This window comes from Pseudopipra pipra, chromosome 16 (genome assembly GCF_036250125.1).
Source record: "Pseudopipra pipra isolate bDixPip1 chromosome 16, bDixPip1.hap1, whole genome shotgun sequence".
In the NCBI taxonomy this organism is placed as follows: domain Eukaryota; kingdom Metazoa; phylum Chordata; class Aves; order Passeriformes; family Pipridae; genus Pseudopipra; species Pseudopipra pipra.
The window spans coordinates 614,544-636,936 of NC_087564.1; the positions used below are offsets into that span (position 1 = coordinate 614,544).

At 54.9% G+C, this 22,393-nt stretch overlaps 1 long non-coding RNA gene across 1 annotated transcript; it reads left to right on the plus strand.

Annotated features, from left to right (window-relative positions):
• Positions 1 to 16,524: 16,524 nt before the first annotated feature.
• Positions 16,525 to 22,057, plus strand: LOC135422879 (uncharacterized). Its single transcript, XR_010434635.1, has 2 exons — positions 16,525 to 17,893; positions 20,392 to 22,057. It is a non-coding gene; the product is annotated as an uncharacterized LOC135422879 (long non-coding RNA).
• The last annotated feature ends 336 nt before the right edge of the window (positions 22,058 to 22,393 follow it).

The window sequence follows — 22,393 nt, forward strand, 5'->3', positions numbered from 1 at the left end:
TCACTAGGAAATGCCGGAAACCGTGGGAGCAAGGCTGCTCGCTGGAGAGCCTCGGCACAGGTTTTGCAGACCCTGGAGATCTGGAGAAGCTTGAACTTCCCCAGGCTTGAACCTCTCTCCAAAGCCAACAGGAACTCGGAAACTTTGAGGCCTCTTTGGTTTTTCTCCTCTCTAGACCTCTAATCTTTCAACTCAACCTTTGTTTTATATTTATATGTTGCGTGAATATGCCCTTATTTTTTTAATTAGGGTCGCAAATTCCTTGTTAAAGCTGCCTGCAGGCCAGGGATTGTCTTGCTTGACTTAAGGCCAAATCACAGAGGTATCCAGGCTTGGAGCTGTATCTCCTCGCCCTCCTTCAGAGCCAATGCAGAAAGAAAATGATCCAGACCTTGAGGCAGCTCCCCTGGGAAAGGGGTTCCCCTTCTCCCTGGAAAAAAGTGGAGACCAGGCAGCTTCATGAAGGAGCCAGGAGGGGCTTTAAGTGGCATCACCAAGAGAAGTCAAAGAGGACCTCCTCATCTTCTGCCTGAGCTTCAGTGGGAATAGAGATCCCCATCCTCTGCAGAGCCAGTTTGGTCTGAAATTTAAGAGCAAGAAACCATTGTTTGTTCATTTAACATTTCCCAATGACTTTGCTATTGGCTATTTTGTTTCAATGGGCTTCCCCTTCCTCTAACTTTATCTTGAGTTTCTTCTCCTTCCTAGAAAATGCATGGGAAAGGGGAAAGGAGGGTGTTTCCTTTCCCGTAGAAACAGCATTTGGCTGCTTATCGGCCCTGTGTGGGAGAAGGAAAAATTCACAGCAAAGCTGAAAATGAGGAATTTTCAGTTTGAAATTTCCCTAAAAATAAAAGAAGCAGCACTTTTGGCAGATCCTTCTGGCCACAATTTCCTTTTGTCCCAACTGCAACCACGGAGAGAAGTCTCGGGGGGGAATTCCTGCTGTCTGGAGCCCCGTTTCGGTTTGTTCCTGCTCTAGTGGCAGCAGTGGGGCCAGGACACGGGCTGGTGAGCCCTGAGCACCCTTCTTCTGGCCACCTGGCTACCATGGAGCCTTGGGGAAGGACAGACAGTCTGTGGCACGTTGGGACTGCCAGCCTCTGGCAGGGGGTCAGGGTGGGCACCCAGGTCTGCCGGAGCATTGCTGAGGGCAGAGTAAGGCACCAGCCCAGCTCTCCCCATCACCTCCCCTCCAATGGTGGTTTATGGTTTGTTCTCCAATGGCTGGATCCTGCCCAGCTCTTCCTGACCGTGTCTGCACATCCATGACAGCTGAGGGCTTCAGCTATTCCTGCATCTCCTCCAGAGCTCTTCTCCCAGTGGTGGGATGTTGGATGGCACACGTGTGGGGCCAGTGCCGGCAGCGTGGCCAGGTGTCGTCACTGCAGATGGGAAGGGGAGAGCTGGTTGGATCACTGGAGCAGTGATCACCGGAGCAGAGGTCTGGACTGGGAGTGGCAGCAGGAGATGTGTGGCCATGGGCACCAGGGGCGAGGGGAGAGGAGCCCTGAGCCTGGCTGTGCTGGGAGGCGAGGAGTGGTGGCACTCTGGGGACATGGCTTCTGGCTCACCAGCTTTCCTGCTCCTGCAGCCTCACCTGCCCAGTGCATGTGGCCAGTGATGTCAGCACCGTGTCCCTCTGGTGACCCTGCAGGTTGCCCAGCTGAGGGCAGACATGGCTGTCGAGGTCCCACCTTGGAGGGGAGCTGGATCCCTTTGTTTTCCCTCCTCCCTTGATGTTCTCTTTGGCCATGGATCAGCTGGCGGGACCCAGCAAGTCTTGCAGCAAAGATGAGCAAAAAAAAAATCTTGTTATGCCTGTAAAAGGAAGAAGGAGAGCACGGCAGAGACAGGCCGGCTGATACAGCTCCACTTTCTGCTGCGGAGGCGGGAAGCCTTTCGGACAGGATTTATTTTGTATAGTCTTCCACACAAACTGGATCCCCCTCCCCTCCTGGCCCTGCCTGGTCTTAAATCATATCCTTTGTAATGACATTTCGTGCTTGTGTGGCGCCTCGCTGCTGAGCATCCCCAAGTGCTCTGTAAACGGATGTCTCCGAGCCTGCCAGGAGGCTGTACCACCCCTGCCCGCCCCTGCCACCCAGGGAAGGTGATAAACCCTTCCCATGTCTCACCTGGATGCCTGACCGTGCTAGGATTAGTGCAGCAGCCTCCCCTGCATCCCTGTGGGCTGTCCTCTCACCCCAACCACTGTCCCTGCTGGAGTGCCCGGGGTGAGGTGCTCAGGGATGAGCAGCTCTGGTCTGTAGCCTCACGTCCCACCTGAAAAGCCCCTTCAGGGCCTGCAGAAAGCCACTCTCCATGTCCCCAGACCCCATTTTTTTTTGTCAGGAATGGGCCCTGGCACTGGAGCAGGGTGGGTGTTAACCGCATGGAAGCCTTGCTTTGCTGAGTCCAAATAATACAACCTCTCGGATTCCCTCTTCCCTGTCCAAGCCCTTTGCTCTCATCAGGTCTTCTTTAGTCCTGTCCATAGGTTTGTTCACAGCTGCAGAGTCCCAGGAGATGCACCTGTTTTCATCGGACACCACTCTGGCTTGGCCCAGCAGTGGGAACACTCTGCCTGTCCAGATCTCCTCCAGGTCCTTCGGCTGCTTGGCTTCCTCCCCTGGACATCCTGAGCTGTGAGCAGGAGGGGCTGGCTGATATAGGGACAGCGGGATGGCTGCGGTGAAATACTGCAGCCAAGCAGGAGTTTGGGCTCTGCCCGATGGTTTTGAAGTTGTCTCAAGCTGCCTACTGGATTTTTTCTGAAAATTGCCCTCCTGGGAAGAGACCTTTTAACTTCCCTCAGAGCTGGAAAGCCACAGCCTAAGAGCTGACTGGAGGCCTTCTGCCTGGGAGCCAGGGTGATGCCAGCTGGGAAAGGGAAAACTTACCCTGGCTGTAGGTGATGCCTTCTCCCAGTTCCAGCTGGTCACTGCTGGAAGAATCAATGCACAAATCCCCATGGGCACCTTGGTTGGCTCCAGGGACTGAAGGTGCAGCCCCTCCCAGGGATCTGGAGGATGAGGCTCGAGTCTGCTGGGCCACTGCAGCTGCTTATATGTGGAGCAGAGCTGATGACCTGCTCCAACCCTCCAGAGACTGGGCCATGGGTCCCCAGTGAGCCCTGTGAGTACCAGGCTGCTCTGTGCTCCTTTTTTCCTGTGCAGAAAGTCACTTTCATTCCTCTGAGGCATCTTGAGGAAAAAGATTCTACTCTGAGGGAAGGTGTGTGGTGAAATAGGGTAAAGTGCTCTTGTCTGATCTGGTCTGGTCTCATCTCCATCTCATCATCTCATCATCTCATCATCTCATCATCTCATCATCCCATCATCTCATCTCATCTCATCTCATCTCATCTCATCTCATCTCATCTCATCTCATCTCATCTCATCTCATCTCATTACCCTATCCCATCCCATCATACTCCATCCTACCCATCCCAGTCCACTTACCCTATATCCCATCCTTCCCATTCCATCTTACTCTATCCCATCCCATCCCACTCATCCCATTTCACTCACCATATTTTATTCCTCCTGTCCCATCCTACCCTATCCCATCCCACCCTATTTCATCCCATTCACCTATCCCATCCCACTCACCTCCTTCCCACTGCATACTCCTTCCCTCCCATGCCATCCCACCCTATCCTACCCCACCCCACCCCATCCCCATCTCCTGTGAGTATCCATGCCAACCATCCCTAGACAGAGCTCCTCTTGCCAGGGGCACAGGCCCGTTGGTGTTGGAGGCCACTTGGAGCAGTTTCTTGTCCAGGATGTGTGTCAGTGAAAGCAGAAACCCAATAAGCAAGATAAGGAGACGATTTATAATGCAGTTTGTGAACTTTAGGAAAGAGCTTTACAGCCAGATTTTACAGACCACACAGGGAGAGGTTATACTCTCCAAAACCTTGGAGATTTTTTAAAAAATATTTTTATATTGAGAAAAAAAAGAGTTTCCAAGAATTAAATAACACGAAAGTGTATGAAATATGATGTAGGGAATGTTCCCCTTGCTCTCACATCTGAAGTTAATTTGGGAGATGCTCTGAATAGCTTTTTAAAGAGTGGATAAACATTGGCATCAAAAGTGTAAATAAAGTTACCAGACAAAGCGGCTGTTCAAAGAGAATCGTCTCTGGGATGTTGACCGGGCAGCTCTAATGGCTGTGTCGGGAACATTTGGAGATGAAACAAGGGCTGATTAGCATGGGGTGAGGTTCCCCGCCTCGTCTCCCTCCCGTGATGTCAAAGGCAGGCGGTGCTCCAGCTGCTCTCCAGTGGTTTTCCCGCCCGGAGGCATCACTGGCGAGAGGTCCCGTCTCTGTGGGACCCCGGAAGCCCCTGCACCACCACTGCCCAAAACTTCCAAGCAGGAGCTACTGAACCTTTAATTGTATGGGTGGAGGTCTCTTGGGAGATCTGCGTTTACCAGAGATGGTGGCCCAAAGCATCTCTGAGAAACCCCTTGGGCTGTCCCACCACTGCTTCCCTCAGTACAGTCCTGTTTCCCCAGATGTTTTGACTGACAGGTGCTTGGTTGGTCACAAATATTCTGAAATACAACAGACACAAACCCTGTGTCACTGGGTTTAAGACTGCAGCTGGATGGAAGAACCTAGAGGGGTTGTACCTCTGCTGGAGCACATCTTCCCACCAGCGTCAGGGTCATCCATGCCAGTCCCCCACAGTCTGTGGAGGGAAGGCAGAAACACTGCAAGGAACTCTGACATCTCATTTTAATCTTCCCAAGAGGAAGAGAAATGGATGCTTTTGAACTGGTGTTTTGTTTGCATCTTTTGATATGAATTCGAAGGGAAACCTTGGGAGTTGTCTTTGATGGAGCAGTTTATGAGTGAGAGGCAGTTGTGGGCTGGAGTGACTCTGGCAGTTGGATCTGCATCATGGTGTGTAGCGTCTCCTGGCCCTATGGCTCTACCAGAAGGCATTTTCCTGGGAGTTGGAGAAGTAGGAATGGGTGTAGATAATAATTTTCTGCACCCAGAAGCTCTTACCTCCACAGTGCCCAGCATTGAGGGCTGCTATTGCATCATCACTGGTAACTCTGCAAGTCCCGATGGCCCTGGGACCTTCCCCAGTGGTGACACATCCTGGTTTCTCCTGCCTTGCCTGGGAGACCATCTCCTCATTCCTCCTGGTGCCCTGTTGCCAGAGCTAACCCCTCTTGTGTTCAACCCCAAAGCCTGGGCAGAGAAGGAAACAAGCTGGTTTGAAGCATGACCCATATCAGGTAGAAGTTACAAAATTCTTTTTTAATTTTTCACCTATTTAGATTGTTTTAAGATGGATAAACCCAGGAGGATTTGTTTGTTCTGACCTTTGCCTGGCTATGATAGGGGCCAACAATGACCAAAACTATGATTTTTTTTCAGTCTTGACTCTGCAGCTTTTTTCCCAAGAGATAAAGATCAAATCTCCCGCTGGCAGGGCTGGGAAGATGCTGTTAACCACCCTTGGTGTTAACCACAAGCAGCATCTCTTTTCTCCATCCCTGGGTGAGACCCAGCAGGATGGGGACATCGCCTGCCCAGGCACCAGCTGGCAGGACTGTGCTCACCCCAGAGACTGTGGCAAGGGCTTTATTGCAAATAATGGGATAATTACACAGCAGCTATTTCTTTGCCTGGGACTTGCCCGCAAACAGCTGCTGACTCCTGTGCAGGGGCTCATGAGCCCACGTTCCCATTGGAGTGGCTTTGGGATGGAGGGGCCTGGAGCCGAGGAGGTGACCCTGGCTTGGAGGGTTCCCAGTGCAATCGCCGTGGGTTCGGGCTTGTGCAGACCGCCCTTGTGCATCAGCCTTCGTGCCACTTGTGTAAACTATTACAGCAAAGGGCAGAGGTTAAATGCAGCACATGTGTGGCATCAATTAACAGGATTTCAAGGTCTCTAGTGGAGTTTCTGCTCAAATCTCTTGTGGCAGGTTTGGTTTTCTTAACCCCTCCGATGCTGTGCAGTTGGCAGGGCCTTGGTTCTGACACACTCTTGGAGGTAAATGGGATTGTACTGGCTGGGGGTCTCCCCAAGGACTGTGAAGGAGGGCCCTCTGGCTGTTTGGGCATGAAGGGACGGGAATACCACACACTCCACACCAGTGGTTTGTGGGGCAAATGGGAGAGGCTGTACTGCTGTGGGCAGGACGTGTCCTGGGAAGGATGTTGAGCCCTGGCAAGGTGGCAGGTTAGTGCATGAGCAGCCCCTCATCATGTCTCTCTCTGCTTCAGATCCCCTCTACCCCCATCTTGCCCCCTCATGGGGGGTGGCTGCTCCCGTGTTTGGTCCCAGCCAGACCCTGCTCCACTGAGGCCCCCAACTGTCCCACCACATCCTGCTGTTGAGCGGACAGAGGTCCCTGTCGAGCTCGGGACCTGCTGGTGCCTTCGCTCCCTGCCCCTACTACAAACAGTCACACACTCCCCCCCGCCTGGGGGGACTGGGAGGGGCGACAGCAGTGAAAGGTTCAGCGAGGATTCAAAACCAGGGCAATCTGGGTGGAGAAATTGCAGTTGTGAATCCTCACCAGTGAAGATTCAGGGCAATATACCCATCCACAGTGCATCTCATCCTGGAGATACAGGGAGAGGGAGTGGTTTAAAGGATGGTGGCGTGACTCAGACAGTCCTTAGTGCATCCAGTGTTTCCTATAGTTGATGCATCAGAGAGCTGGATGCCACAACTTTGCACCGCAGCTGTGCCAGGTTGTCCTCCCTAATTCCAGATGTTCCTCCTAAGGGCCAAGATCTTGGAGTCAGACTGCTTGGAGGGCTTCCACTTTGCTCTTTTGAGGGGGTTTTGTGAGGAAAAGTAAGACTTGAGTTGCCACCACTGTGAAGAAAACTCGAAAATGTGATACTGGCCTGAAGACTCAGAAGCTTTAAGATATACTAAAAGCAGCCTGATTGCTTGTGCAGGTTTTTTCCCTGCACAGACTGCTAATTTTCCATGAATGGGTGCTGCTGAAGGGAATCCTGCCTTTTGGTTTTCAGTTCCTGGGGTTTGCAGTCCTAACTCAAGGCTGGAGACCAGCATAATCGATGGATCAGGATTGGGAGCTTGGTGAGGAACATCAATCCGACACCACAGGCAGACCCTGTGCCAGGGGACTGCCCAGGGCTGTAACCTGCCTGGTTGGAGGAACAGGACATGCCTGTGCCCTTCTGCACCTGCATGCTCTTGACATCACCTTGCCTATGCATTCCTCCCTTTTTTTGGTAAATGAATAATTTCAATCCCTCAGGTTAAAAAAGCCAACCCCCAAACCATTCAAAAGCACTAGAAATCCCTGCATTTTGGTGATTTCAGTGTGTTTTTCAGTCCTGCACCTTGTTTAGATGAACAAAAGCTATGCCTGAAAAATGGAGATGCTCTACCCAAAGCTCCCCGTGTCAGAGCTGAGGGGAGACTTCTGGCTGAAAGATAGATTTAGCCTGGACATCTCCACACAAATACCCTACTGTTTGTTAGCAAACCTGTAAAAATCTTGGTAATCCTCTTGATCTGAAACAAATGGGCTCTGCTGTCTGGTACTGATTTTATTATCAGACACTGCTTAGTATCATCCCATGGCTTGGACCTGTGCCTAAGGCTCAACACCGAGTCAATCATGCACTGGCAGGCGAAGGTCTCCCGTGAGCTCTAGATCCATGCTGGTGCTCTGGATAATCTATGGTGACCTGTGCACAGAGCAGTGTGGTTCCTCTGGGACCTCCAGGACTCGGCAGGGCTGCTCCAATGCTGTATCCAGATGGGATGGGAGCAGTGTAGCGTGGCTATCAGAGTGAAAGCTCGGGTTTTGTCAAGTTGCTCCTGGTCTCTGTGCCTTCTGGGGTGGGGAGCTTGCCTTGGTGGTTGTATTTCCAGTGTCTGGAGATTTGTGCAAACACAGGATGAAGGAGCAGGAGTGTTTTTGCATCCTAACATGATTCCCACAGTGCCTATCAGCCTGAGCACCCTCCCAACCATGCCTTGGAGATGGGATCTAGGACAAGCCTTGAGCATCCAGATCTGAGGACCACTGGTCATCCTGACGGCTCTGATGCAAGGTAGGTACTCAGCTGCCTTCAAGGTGGTTGCATTGACCGCGACCCCCGGCAGCAGCAGCCCGAGCCCTGCTCTCCCTTCACACTGCCTGCAGCAGCTGAGCATAAAATTCGAGCCCCCCAGAGACCCACCATCAACCACACGAGCCCCAGCCGGTTTTGTTTTGATTATACATTTGTTTCCTCCCTCCTGGGAGTGTCTGACACAGCTTTTACCTCTCAGCGCGTCAACGCTCGGCTCCTCTGCCACCTCCCTCCCCTCCTGTCGGCTCTGCTTGGATTAGCCCTGACCCCTGCTGAACTCCGCTGCCAGCACAAGTGTCAACCCTTTCACTTTCCGAGAGCTTTCCAGCCCCAAACACTGAGCAAGGAAGGAGTGTCCTCCAACAGAAAACCTCCCATATCATTTTTTCCGACTCTGTGCTCTTGCTGAGCGGCCAGGAGGACAGGCTCTGGTCCCTGTGCCTGGCCATGGGCAGGGCACCTCTGTCCTCCCACGAGCCAGCCCAGGTGTGAACGGGGCAGAAGGGGCTTCTAAGGAGGATTTGCTTAGTGGAGGAAAAGAGATGGGAGAGGAGGAAGTGAGACGTTAGCCACAGGCATGGCACAGCTTGGCACATGGAGCCAGGGGTGGGTGTTTCCATGCGAGTATGGCAGGGTTGGCGGCTGTATTTCTGCAAGGGGAATCTCCAGACTCCATAGATGGGTGGACATCAGCAAGATGGCAGGGAGAGGAAGAGCTGACTGCTGCCATCAGGAGCAAAGAAGATGGGGAGAAGGAGCTGACTGCTGCCATGAGAAGCACCAGAAACAGGGAGGTCCTCCAGCTCTTTCCACCAATTTCGATGGAGGCTGTGCTTCTCCATGCTAAGCAGCAGCAGTTTAAACATTCTGCAAGAGTTCCAAAACTCAGGGAAAACCAGCCCGCCAAAGAAAAGACCATCTGAGGGAAGGGCAAGAGCTGATGCCCGTGTGCCCACAGCTTGGCTTGGAGAGCGGGGGGCATCACCCCCACCCCTGACCAGCCCCCGGAGCTGCGCGAGACTCCGGGTGGTGGATGCGAGGCCACAGCTGGGGAGTGGGAAGGTTAACTCCAGCAACACCAATGAACTAAGGAAAGGGAATGCCGCATGCTAAGGAGTTGCAGATGTTTGGATGTTGGCAGGGATTTGGGTGGAGCTGCCAATACACAACATGGTTTGCAGCAGGCGGAAGGGTGGACAGTGCCAGGGAAAACCTGCCCCTTCTCTGAAGCCCATGGATGTGTAGTAGAAGGAGCCTCCTGGTGTAGGTGTCGTGGGTGAGTGTGTGGCTGGGGCTGTGTTTCCTCTCAAAGCTCAGAGATGCCATGAAAAAGGGGAGGGGGGCCTATGAAGATGGACCAGCCCTGCCGGGTCTGAGTGCTGCTGTGTCCCTCTGCATTGGAGCCCCCAGAGCAGCCACCTGGGCAGGCCAAGGACAACTGAGCCAGAGACAACAGCTTGGTGAAGCAATGGCCTGCCTAGCTGATGCTGGGCATGGGTCACAGGCCTGTTTTGGTCTCACTTGGTCAGCAGAAAATGGTGCTTCAGGACTGTCATCCCAGAGCAGAGTAGTGGTGCACGCTGTGCCAAAGTGAGGAGCAGAATTGCCCCTACAGTGATAAAGGCATCTCTGGAGGTCTGTGTAGACTCAAGCAGGATAAATCCAGGCTGAAAGGCACATTTAGGGTTGTGCTGACCTCAGTGTTTAATGATTTTGCCTTATCCCTGTCACAGGGATGGGCACAGACTTGGTAAAGCCCAACTGGCCAGAGGCAATGAGGTCCAAGCCCTGCTGCTGTACCCGAAGGAGTTGTTGGGGTGATGGGGACACAGGGGCTGAGGGGGTCTCTGTAAACCTGGAGCCCATAAGCTCTGGTGTGTGGGTACTGGCAGGTCTTGCTCCTTCCTGGCAGCTCTTCAGGATGGGCATGAATCCCCTTGCTGTCTGGGAGATGGAATCCCACCCCAGAGGAGCTCTTGGAAACGTGCTTTGTGCAGATCTTGGTGAAAGCCCAAGCCCCCAGAGTGCTTTGCACCTGCAGCCCCAGGCTTGTCCCCTTCTCTTGAAGCCCCTCGATGCCTCGTGGTCTCCACGGCTCTTCAGCTGCCCCAGCTCACTGCGATTCTCTTGGTCTTTGTCAGCAGCACGTTTTGGAGCTCTGTGGCCATCGTGCTTCCTGACATGTTTTCTTTTCCCCTGTGATTTTGAGAATTGTATTTGTTTCTTTGTTGAGGAGGGAGAAGGAAAGGTCATCCCTCACTAGCAACTCATTAAAGTGAAACAATGGAAAGAACAGCAAAAGGGCTCTGGGACCCACTTCTCCAGGCATGTGTGACGCTGCCCTTTTGTCAGCGCAGCAGAGGGGCATCTATTGAGGTGGTGGCATTGCAGGGAGACTCTCCCACCCCCCCAAACAGTTCAAGGCGTCACTGGAGGACATCAGTGTGTGTCAGGGCTTTTGTTTGTTTGTTTGTTTGTTTTGTGTGTGTGTGTGTGTGTGTGATGTGCGTTCAGCCCTGCTGTCATTAAAAATGAGTATTTTATGAAAATTTTCTCCTTCCCTCCTCCCGAGCTCCCCGGCTTTGACCAGTTCTGTTTCCTTCATGTGGGAGGCAGCTGCATTTGTCTCAATAATTGTGTTTCCCTGTTGCTATGTACTGCCGAGGACTTGGTGACACAATGAAGATGTGAAACGTTCCTCTTTCCCAGGCCTGGCTCTGGGGGTTTGGTTTTGGTGACGCTCTGGCCTCCCCTCTGTCCAGGATGCCCATATGGTGTTTGAAGTCTGTCTGGCATTTGGCAGGAGAGACATTGCTTAAAGCTGATGGTCGTGCTCAGAGCGATGTGGAGAAGGAAGTGCTGTTCTGTGCCTGCTGTATCTCTGAGGATCACTTGCCTGTTCCAAAAGGAAAGGGTGGGCAATCACCCATGGTCATGGAGCATGGCCTGACCCCGTCCATGAGTATGCCCAGCACCTCTGTTTGATCATTCTGCTAGACCTCTTGGTCTCCAGACCCCAAAAAACCACCTCATGGCCTGCCCCAGTCCCATCCCACGAGTTGCTGGCTGGGCAGCCATGGTGTTCCACATGGGAGTGTGGAGAGCTGCACTGTGGACAGAGGCTGCTTCTGGCAGCTGCACCTCTGTGGTACATCACTCATTCTCAGCCTCCCCTGCCCTGTCTTCTATGGGACCTGCCCCTTGTTGTGCACCCACCAGCCCTTGGAGATCGGAAGCCTGGCACAGCAAGAGCAACTTCCCTGTGGCACTGGGCTCGGGGCAGCACAGGAGCTCTCCCAGTTTGAGGTGGGACATTTCATTGCACTGGGAAGATGGGTCAGGCATGGGGGTCTCGGGCATATTGCCAGAGCAGGGCTGGGAGTGGAAGAAGGAGCATGGATGGCATGGTCCATGAGGAGCATGTGGGAGCGGGAGCACAGCTGGTGTGGGGCAGGAGGGCACATGGGGGAGTGGGAGTGCAGCTGGTGTGGGGCACATGGGGAGCAGGAGCAGGGGGGGACCTCACAGGTTCCACGTGCCCACAAGGCTGATGTGTCTGACTTGGAGGCGTCTGGATGTGAGGGCAAGGAGGGACCTTTGGGAGCATGAAGCTTTGGGTCCCCTGCAGGGCTTTGCATCCCCCGGGGCAGGGCTGTGCATCCCCCCGGGCCGGGGCCGAACTGTGCATGCCTGGGGGCTGTGCATCCCCGGGGCCGGGCTGTCCTTCCTCGCAGCGCGGAGAGGTGGCAGCAAAGGCCCTGGGACGGGGGTCGCGGGACCTGCCGCCGCAGCCGTGGGTACCGGGTCCCGGCCCGGGAGGGATGCGCGTCCCTCCGCCTCGGGTCCTGCTCCCACCGTGTTCCCATGAGCGAGACGCGCGCTGAAGCCAAATCCATCTCTAGATTGTAACATCAGGAAGTGATTTTGTCGGGAGAGATCTTTAAGAACATCCTGGAAACCTTTTCCTAGCTCTGTCCAACCCGACCTTGAGCACTCCCAGGAACGGGGCATTCTCCAGGGACACCCGTACCAGGCTCAGGGATCAGAACCTGCTTTTGGACCATATGAGCTTCAGCATTTCTGCCCCCTTTCTCCAGTCCGGGGCTGCCCCTCTGTGCCTGCTGCTGGCCCAGGGTGTCAAGAATCCCATGAGAACAGCTTGTGAGACTTCAGGACTCCTCAAAGCTGAAGTTGAACCTTGATCCCAGGCTGGCCGGGTGCCCACAGCCCAGGCAGCCCTAATCTGGGGCTGTACACTGCCCATGTTAAATGAGGTATTGTGTACGGATGTGTCTGGCTGTGTGTATGCACATGTCGTGGGCTCTGGGTGTCTCACTCAGTGTTTGCATCTGTCTGTTAGCAGGTTTGGGCATCTGGGGCCATTCCCCTTGCCTGATTAAATATCTCCCCAGGAGCGTGTTTGTGTAGCCGTGGATCTTATCTCATGTGTCAGTGTCTGCACAGGGAGGTGTTCACAGCTCTCCATGAGTTTGCACAGTGTCCGGGGGTCACGCCGGGCTGTCGAAGGTGCTTCTTCCATTGTCAGCATGTGCTGAGTGATGAGGGATGGGTGGGTGGCCAAGGACTAGCTGGGTCAGTGCAGAACAGGGTGGTTTTCCCCATGTGTGGTGGATGAGAGTGGGGACCAGTGCTGGGGCCATTCTCTCTCCCCAATGGCAGATGGAGCCCAACTTGGTCACTGACCTGCATCCCAAGGCCATGGAAGAGGAACAGGGCATCCCTGAGACTTGGATGTAGCAGTGAGGTGCCCTGTGAGGGGCTGCTGGCAGCTGCTATGGCCCTGGGCAGGGAGGTGCCCCAACTCTGGCTATGGCTCCTCTGTCTTGAGTGGCTCTGGGGTTCAACAGACCCCACTGCTGAACCAACAGCTCACAAAAGACAAAGAAGTGCCCATGTGACACTTTCTGTTCCCTCATCTCTTCCCTCCTGCTCTCCCTGCCTCTAGCCAGCTCCATCCTGAGGAGCATCCCTCCTGGCTGGGGCGTTGTCCTGTCTCACCCCTCCCCACAGGCCCTCCAGGACACAGGCCTGGCAGGCAGGGAAGGCTGGCAGCCACGGGCAGCAGGAGGATCACAGCCTCCCACACATGTGCTGTCTGACCTGTTGACATCTCTGTAAAGCAAAGCTGATGCTGGCTGGGGATGTGCCCCCTAGCTCTGCCCCTTTGTCATGAAGAGCCAAGCCTGCGTGCCAGAAAGCTCACCCCATGGTAGGTGCCATCCATCCATCCATCCCCTCTGGAGCTCGGCATTCCCTCCTTGATCCAAGGGGTGTTTGGCTGCAGATATTTACTGAGCAATTTGCATCCAATTACAGAAGCCAGAAGACTGGGAGGATTTTCCTTCTGGTTTTCTCCAAACCAAAGCCAACTTGTCCGAATTACAACCTAGGAAGCATCTCATTAGCGGGAAGTGAGGTCTCCAAAACACAGAGGGCGTGGAAAACACTCTGCCAGAGGCGCAGGGATACGGGCTGGCTGGCTTACAAGAGGGTGAGGAGCTTATCTGGTCACCATCTCCTCTCACCCGTGGTAATTTTCCCCATCTGCCCTCTCCTGTGGCACCTAAGCCAAGAGGAGATGGGATTTTGGAGGCTGCTAGCTCATCACATCACTTCCCCATTCCCCTTTGGCTCGAGAGGTGTTTGACTTTGCTGGGCTGAACCACAGGCTGGTATTCCAATCCATTTCTTTCCCCACCACCTCCTCCTGCCCTTCCTCCCAGGCCATGTGGTGTCCCCCCAGACAGGAGGTGAAGGTCTAGTAGCAGAGTCCTGGAGATGGAGGTTACAAGTGTTTAATAACCTTAGTGAAAGTAGGATCCTCGGCACCATCACTGGGCTGATCTGTCTCTGGTGCTGTCCCAAGAGCCTTGTGGCCAGGGGACATCCCTCACCTGGCCTCATGCAGATCTGCTCCCTGTTGTGGCTCTCACAGTGGGACTTTATGCCAGAGGGACCTGTGTGGAGCCTGTACGGTCCCAAAACTTGCTGGACACTTTGTCTCAGGTGGAATACGAGCTAGCACAGGGGTCAAGATGTGGGTAGGAGACAAGACAGGATCCAAAGGGATCTGGCGACTACCAGCTGCAACTGCAGAGGGATTTTCTGCCAAGATTTTGGGATGAGAGAGATCAGGGAAGTGCAGCTGGCAGCTGTACCTGGGCTTACATGGCTACGAGGTGACTCCTATGCCAATGACTTAATGCCCTTCCAAAAATACTTCCCTGGACAGAGCTTGCAAGCAAACTGCTGAGCCAGCTTCTGCCAGAGACCGGGATGGAGGCAGGCACAGCTCTGGCCCCTTCCTTCTGCCAGCAGTGCTTGGGGGGTGTGTGTGGCCACCACAGGGCTAGCTCCATGCTGGCGTGAGGATACCTGTGTTTCCAGGGGGATGGTAGGGTGTGGGGAGCCCATTCTCCAGCTGCCTCCCTGTCCCAGCAGCGTCCATGGGTTCTGTCGGGGAGTTGCACCATCGCCCTGGCTCCCAGCCCGTGTGGGGAGGGGTCTGTGCTCCCCCACCGATGGCACCATCTGCTCCCTGAGCTGCCAGCCAGGCTCACTCTTCCCGGCTGCTCTCCCTGCCCAGCCTCCTCCCAGCCAGCCTGGGCAGGAGGATCCATGTGGGCTCTCCCTGATGAGGTGGAGGTGACCCCGCAGCCTCGCTCTGCTCCTGGCATCGTGTCACCTCTGCCAGCAGCTGGGTGACAGCGTGCAGTCTCTTGTGCCATCAAGAGCCACCTCCTTTCCTTGCCCCTCTTCTTGGCAGCTGCCAGGCTGTAGCTTCTATTCCAGGGTTGAATTTGATGAGCTCCAGTTTCCAGCTGGATGATCTTGTAATGACTTTGTCTGCAAACGAGCTTCACTCCTGCATCCCACAGGCATTCCCTGGGTGAGGGTCAGGCTGGACACAGCTCCCTCGAGCACAAGGTGAAAGAAAGGCTGGGATGGATAAAGCTAAGCTGCCTGCACTAGCTCAGCCACCCTGTCCTCACACTTCACCAGCCCCACTGGCAGGAGAGCTACTGGGTTCCTCTGGTCTGTTGTGCTTCCCACTGAGCCAGGGTGGTCAGCATCTGCTGTGCCCCACAGATCCCCACATCCCCAGCACATCCCAGTGTCTTGCTTCTGGGCTGTGAAGTGCCTGAGCCCCTTGACATGACCAAAGCCAGCTTGAATGCTGAACTCCTCCTTGCTCCCCATGAGGACCAAGTCCAACCATGGGAAGATGAGGATTTTCCATTGGAGGAAACTGCTCCTTACCAGCAGGAGAGGTGGGAGAGGATGGCCTGGCCCTGCAGACATGGGATGCAGGTCTTCCCACTGTCCAGGATGATCCCCCTGCCATTCTGTGTGGGTGAATCAGAACCTCCTTTCCCGGAACCATCAATGCCTACCCCTGGGGGCTGCCTGCCCTTCCCTGCTGCCCATGGCACTGCCACTCGCTGCCCCCAGCCAGGTGAGCCCCATCTCTCGCAGCCACTCTCAGTGACATGATATGCCCTTCTGCCTTTGCTGGCCACCCCGGGCATGCCCACCCTTCACTCCCCTGGCCTCCAGCAGCCCATGGCTCCAGCACCACCCAACTTTGCCCTTCCAGACCTGCCACCCCTGGACAGCCATGGGTCTGTGGGCAGCTCTGCCTGCTGTCCCTGGGACCTGGGGACAGCGTGGGGGGCAGGAACACCCCGCAGGTGGCATGGGGCCGAGAGGAGAAGTGGGAAGGGGGTTGGGAGACAGGGCAGCCCACCGCCCAGCTCGGCTGCGCCAGTTCCCCTCCCCGGCCCCTCTGCCATTTATTACCCCTCTGCCATTCATCGGGCCAGACAGATGCCCCCAAATAAATACCCCCAGACAATAGGGTGGGAGGGGCCAGCGAGGCTCCTCATGAATAAACATGAAGGTCTTTGGACGCAGCTTCCTCTCTTCGCAAAATGGGACCGATTGTGCAGCAGGCATTTAAAATTCAGCCGCGGTCGGGCTGTCTTCCAGTGCCCCCCGAACTGCCGAGGTGCTTCATTTATTTCATAATTTCCCCTCCTCCCCTCTCGGTGACAGACCTGGCTCTTTCATGCCTTGTCCTCTCTCTTATTTTCCTTCTTGCTCCCTTTCTCTAATTTTTTTTTTTTTTTTTTTTTTTATCTTCCTTCCTTTTCCTACTCCTTGTTTCTTTCTCTCCCTGGCTTTTGTGCCAGGGACCGTGACGAATGGCTCAGAAAAGAGGGTGCTGTGAGAAACTGGAGCTGCCACTGGCAGAGTGGGTGGTGAGGACTTGGTGCTCGGGGGGCCGGGGGGGGGTCTGCCTGCGAGCGCCCGGCTGGGGCTCCCACGTGAACCTGGGATGGGGAAGCAGTGGGGTGATGTGGGATCCCAAGGATCTTGCTGCCTGGGTGCTTGGAAAGCCAAGGATTGGGTTCTCCTTCCTGTTCCCTGCCTGTGGGGAGACACCCTTGCAGTCCCCATCCTGGCACACCCAGCATGGGCTCCATGCAGAAGAGGGAAAGGTCTGCCCTGGAGGTCACCCAGGTCACCCCACTGGGGTTGAAAAGCAGCCCTGGGGATGGAGCACCCAAAAACTGGAAGATGCAGAAGGAATAAGGACATGCCTGTTCAGGCCAGGGCAGCCCGGTTTTGGTGAGGAGTGTGGTTTGCTGGACCCCTGACCTGTTCCCCTGCTGGGACAGCCCCAGAAATGCTGGTCTGTAGATCCTGGATAGGTGGCTGTTTGGGATCTTGGACCCCACCAAGCTCCCAGCACCCCGAGGCCCACACATGCCACTTGGTCTCAGGGGACGGTAGAGCCGGAGCAGCAGCAGGGAATAGAGGGGTGGGAGCACCAGGACACTGGCAGCAGTGTGGCTCAGTGTCCCAGGGGACCTGGCAGCACCCCAGTGTTTCATCAACCAAGTGCTGATTCCATGCACTCCTGGAAAAGCCAGGAGAGACCTGTGCCATGCACAGGATAGCTCCAGGGTTGGTGGTGACCTGTGACCTGCTCACCATGCTGCTCGTGGTTGGCAGGTGTGGATGTGTGGATGTGTGGCAGAATCCCCGATGCCCATCCTGCCCACAGGGCTCTGCGTGGTGGGATCAGCAGCACCTTCGACCCCGAGGAGCTGCAGAAAGTCCCTAGACAGCTCTGGTGTGTCCCTGTTCTTGAAAAAAGCATCTGCCTACCCATTCCCCACCTCTGGGATCCTCGGCGTGGAGGCCAGGCAAGGAAAAAGGGAGTTTCTACCCAAGGGCTGGCAAGAAGGACACAAGGGAGGTGTCACCTGCCAGACCATCTCCCCTTGGGGACTGGCTGGCATGGGAGGCCAGGGCCATGCTGGCAACAACAGGTGCCAGTGGGGGCAAGGGGTCATCACCAGCTGCAGGCTGGGGGTGGCAGAGCCTCCATCCAAAACGCCAGGGGGCTCTCAGTGCCTGGGAACTCCAAGTGTGGGTTTCCTGGCCCACAGGAGGACACGGAGGGGGTCTCACCCAGGGCTTGGGGTGATGCTGTGTGTGCTCCCCAGGGTGCTTTGCAGGGACGCTGCCCGGCTGTCCCGGCTGCTGGTGGGCACGGGAGGTGCAGCCCGCGGGGACAGGCAGGCTCTGGCAGTGGGAGGGCTCCTGCATTACAATCCGGTACAATCTGTCCCCCTTCCCGCTGCCCAGCCGTGGAGGAGACGGTTACTGTTTAATCCCATTTGACAGCTCTTTCATCATCTGCCTGCCTTCCTCCAGCTTCCCGTGGCTCCTCCAAGGCTCCTTTGTGGCCGTAATCAAAGCCTGGTGAGTGATGGCTGCTTGGGGGGAGGGAGGGAAGGGACAGCAGAGAGAGGGTGGCTCGCCTGCTGTGGGGGTGAGGGAGCACGGCCTGGCCACGGCCTTGGGGACCAGCTGGGATGGGGATGGGGTGTGGGGGCCTTTGCTGGGCAGATCCTGCAGGTGTGGCTGTGGGTGGTGGCTTGGGGAGCAGCGCTGGATGGAGCCATACTGGCTGAGCATCCCTGGTGCTGGGATCTGGGCTGGAGGGAGCATCCCTACTGCTCAGTTCTGAGCTGGAGGGAGCATCCCTAGCACTGGGAGCTGGCCTGACCAGAGCATCCCCAGTGCTGTGAACTGGACCAGATGGAGCACTCCCAGTGCTGGGAGCTGGTCTGGATGGAGCAGCTCCAGTGCTCGGGCCATACTGGGCTGAGCATCCCCAGTGCTGGGAGCTGGACTGGATGGACTATCCCCAGCGCTGGAAGCAAGATGGGACAGAACATCAGAACATCCCCAGTGCTGGGAGCCAGATGGGACAGAACATCAGCACATCTTCAGTGCTGGGGGCCATGCTGAGGCTGGACCATCCACACTGGCTCCCCCACAGTCAGGTTGGGAGGTCCTGGTCAGGGGCCAGGCAGGGGGTCAATGCCAGAGACTCCCTGCAGGACAGAGAAACAGGTCTGCTCCCACAGCCCTGTCTCACACATGCTCTGAGCATCTTCTCTGGGGCTGAGGATGTGCTGGCTCACACCATCCTGGTGCCTTTCATGCCTGGCATGTGACTGTGGCCCTGGAGGAGCATGGCAGCTCATGACAGGGAACACCGGGGCCTCTGTGTGCATGAGATTTTGGTGCAATTACCATGTACAGCCTGCCCTGCTCAGCATGGCATCAGGGTGAGCCTTGCTGTGCCATGGAAGGCTCTGCCATCTCTGTCAGCAGAGAGTCAAGGATTTGGCCACCCCCAGACAGGCTGGCTGCAGTCATGGCAAGCTGGGGTATGTGAAATAGCCTCTAAGGGGTCCCCTGGTCTTGATATTTCTGTGAAATTTGGGAAATATGCCCCCAAACTTGTTCTGGAGGCTCTGCATGGGCCTGTGGAGATTTTTGGCTAGAGGAGAGGAGCCCACAGTGACCCGTCTGCAGTGTCACCCACAGTTTCCCCTTGCTCAGCTCTGTCTTGACTGAGCCTCAGCTCCAGTGCCTTGGCTTCCCCCAATGCAGACCAGTGCCACACCAGTGCCACAGTAGTGAGGGAGCCACGTGGGTATTCAGGGACTAGGGGGACATACCCTCCTGCTTCCACTCATGCTTCGGGCAGGGACTCAGCACCCACTAGTGCTGCCAGGGAATCCTCCCCATTACCACCAGCTTGGACCAACCTCACTGTGATTTTTTTGTGGTTTTCAATAATATTAGACTTTTGGCTGAATTGCAAAGCATATGAAGAGCCAGGTCTCTCCCTGCAAGGACTTGGTGCTGCTCTGCACTGAAAAATTTCCCTGCTCAGCAGCAACGGAGCAGGGAAGCAGGAGAGGAGCCCCTCCCAAAAAACACACCACTGAGGCCCAAAGCAACTGCCCCCGAGCCCCCGTGGCTGAGAGACACCCTGATTCCCCAGGGAGGGAGCCTGCCTGACCTTGGGTTATCCCCCGCATTGCAGCTGGGTGACGGCTTTCCCAGGAACACATGTTCCCTCGTAAACATGTGGGCTCTGCTTATCTCAAAGGGCACATCCGACAATTAGCTTATCTGCTGTGAAAGTGAGGAACGGCTTTGGATATCTGCTTGGCTTCCGAAGGCTTGGGAAAAAAACAGGGAAAGAGCCCCTGGAAGACCGAGGCACATCCTCAGCCTCCTATAAATAAAGTGACTGTGCTCCGAGTGTGCCTCAGACGGGCTCCATGTGCTCAGGGTAGCTGGAGGTGTCGCCGACTTTTAAGGATACTCAGTGCTTCCTGCTGGAGAACTCTGCCTGCAGTTGCTGCCAACTTTGCCAAGCCATCTCAGGGTGGGTGGCAATTTTGTGCAGGGCGGGTTGCAACCAGCACTTAAATTTGGGGGAAAATTTCAGATGCAGACCACAGCTCTTTCCACGAATGGGGATAAGGGAAAAATAAATGATTTGTCCTTATTTTGTTTTAGAATTCTGCCTTTGAAGCAATTTGGCAAGTAGAGAGGGAAGAGAGGCTGAGCTTCATCTTGTGTCCCTGGAATATGCTCACATTTGACCACGCTAGAACACTTTATTTGGGAAAAAATGCAGTTAGCACGAGCTTGGTGCAAACCTCTTCCATGGGAGCAGCTCCCATCCCAAGGCACAGGTTTGCCACCTCCCAGCTCCTGGGCCAATGGCTGCCAAAGCCAAGGGCCACCTGTGTCCCCACCAGTGGCACGGGCTCAGAGGAATGGCACGAGGGAGCTGGGCCCGGTGGGTTCCACCCCGTGGAGGCGGTGCCAGGCCATGCTCTGCCTGGTAGTGTCCCGGTGATTTACACCCTTCTCTTCATGTCCCACAGCAATCCCCTGGGAAGCAGAGCACACACATTTAGCCAGCACAGTCACGTTGTTCCCTGTGCAGTGTCCTGCAGCCCCAAGGATGTTCCTCCTCCCAGGACATGTCATCCCTCGCTTGGAGAGAAAATTAGGAATTGGTTGAGTTAATTTGCTGCAGATTGTTCTTTGAGGAGCCAATAACCAAAAAAGCTGCTGGAAAGCCCAACTTTCCTCCCTCCTGGAGACTTTCTGAAGGACTTTTTGGAGCTCCTTCCTCCTGGAGGCTTTCTGGAGGGTGGCTGTTGTCTTGTGTTGTGCCCCAAGGAAGGCATGGGCTTCCTTTGAGGGGGAGCTTCAGTTGGCTCCCCCTGCTTCTCCTCCTGCCTCCTGCTCTCCCCCAAATCTGTAGGAAGAAACAAGTATATTGTCTCCAAGCTAAAAACTAGAAATGATTTATATGTTTATAAGCCCGGCTCTGGTTCCATTTATTTTGGCAAAGGAATTGTTTGCATCTTTGCAGAATTCCTTCACCCAAACCACTCATTAGATATGAATTTAGAAACAGCCAGAGGGAGCGGGTGACTCAGGGGAATTAGCAAGTGGCTTCTCAAAGACTTTTACGTCAAGGACAGCAGCTCGATTCCAGATCTCTATGCCAGTGCCCAGAAGACATTGTCATCTAATGCTGGGTCAGTGACCACAACTTGACCAGTGCATTTGAGGACCTTGGTCCTTGACTCTGAGCTGGCAGGTGTCTTCACCATGGGAAACCTCAGTCAAGGGAGAAGCCAGAAAAGACAGGAGGAGAAGGATTCAGTCAATGATCTTTCACTGGACACAAAGGCATCAGCTACAGGAGCTGACAGAGAAGTGATATTCCACCAGAGCTCTTTCACCCTGGCATGGAGATCCGGGAGCTTCTGGAAAGGACATTTGAGGAGAGTCAGCCTTGAAGCCTGAAGATGGGGAGAGTCTGTGAGAACTGGTCCCTCTGCTGTGGGTTTGAAGACCACTTTGTTTTTCACCTGGAAGCTATTAAGAAAGTCATGCATGGACAATATTCCAGTTATCACTTTCCTCTGTCAGACAAGAACCCACAAAGCAGCCGTCAGGTGTGACAATGTCCCATCACCTTGTCCTGACATTACTGCTTGACTTGGGCTGGCACTGGGAATGGGAGCAACCTCTGAGGCTGGTTTGGCTGAGGAGATGTGTGCATGGGGGATGTTGCTCTTCTGATGGCAGTGCAAGGGCTCTGGACACTTTCAGTGCTCTCAGAAATGTGTGCTCAGGGCGAGGGGACAGGCATGTCTTTTGTGGGAGAAGGTCTGTGAGGTGTGAGAGTGGCTGAGGTCCCCCTGGCAGGAGGACAGCCCTTCACCTGGACCAGGCAGCCCAGACTACCAGAGGTGTCCCATCCTCTGAACCTCCACGAGTACCTGGCGCTGGTGTCCCCAACCTCCACATCACCAGTTTGTCCTGGAGGCACAGCCAGAGGTCTGGCAGGTCCCTCCCCACGTGTGTCAGGCAGCTCGTGGTGCCACCAGGCTCCTGGTCTCCATCCCCACTCTACCCCAACCTGCCCTGCGCCCTCGCCTCGGCATGCTGGCTCGCTCCCGAGCCAACCTTGGCTCCTTGTCTCACAACTAGAGATGAAAATAAACTCCAGTGAAGGGTCCTTTAACTTTCTCTACTCGAGTGAAAATAAATGCGCTTTCCCCACCACCCAGCCCTGTAAATTCCCCGCACTGTGAAATATCTTCCAGATATAGTAAAGAGACAGCTTTCGGCTATTTTTTTTTAAACATCTTTAACTGCTGTATATATTTCCAGGGAGACGTAATAAGCGCTACAGCTAATTTATCTGCATGTACTGTAAATATTTTCAGGAGATAGCAGAAAGGATTTCAAACACATGGCTGGGAGTATTGGCACACAGCGTATGCTGGGTGGGAAGGACACCTTTAACCCTTTGTGTGCCGTGTCCTTTCCCTTTGCTCCTCTCTGTGTGTCCTCCATGCAGCA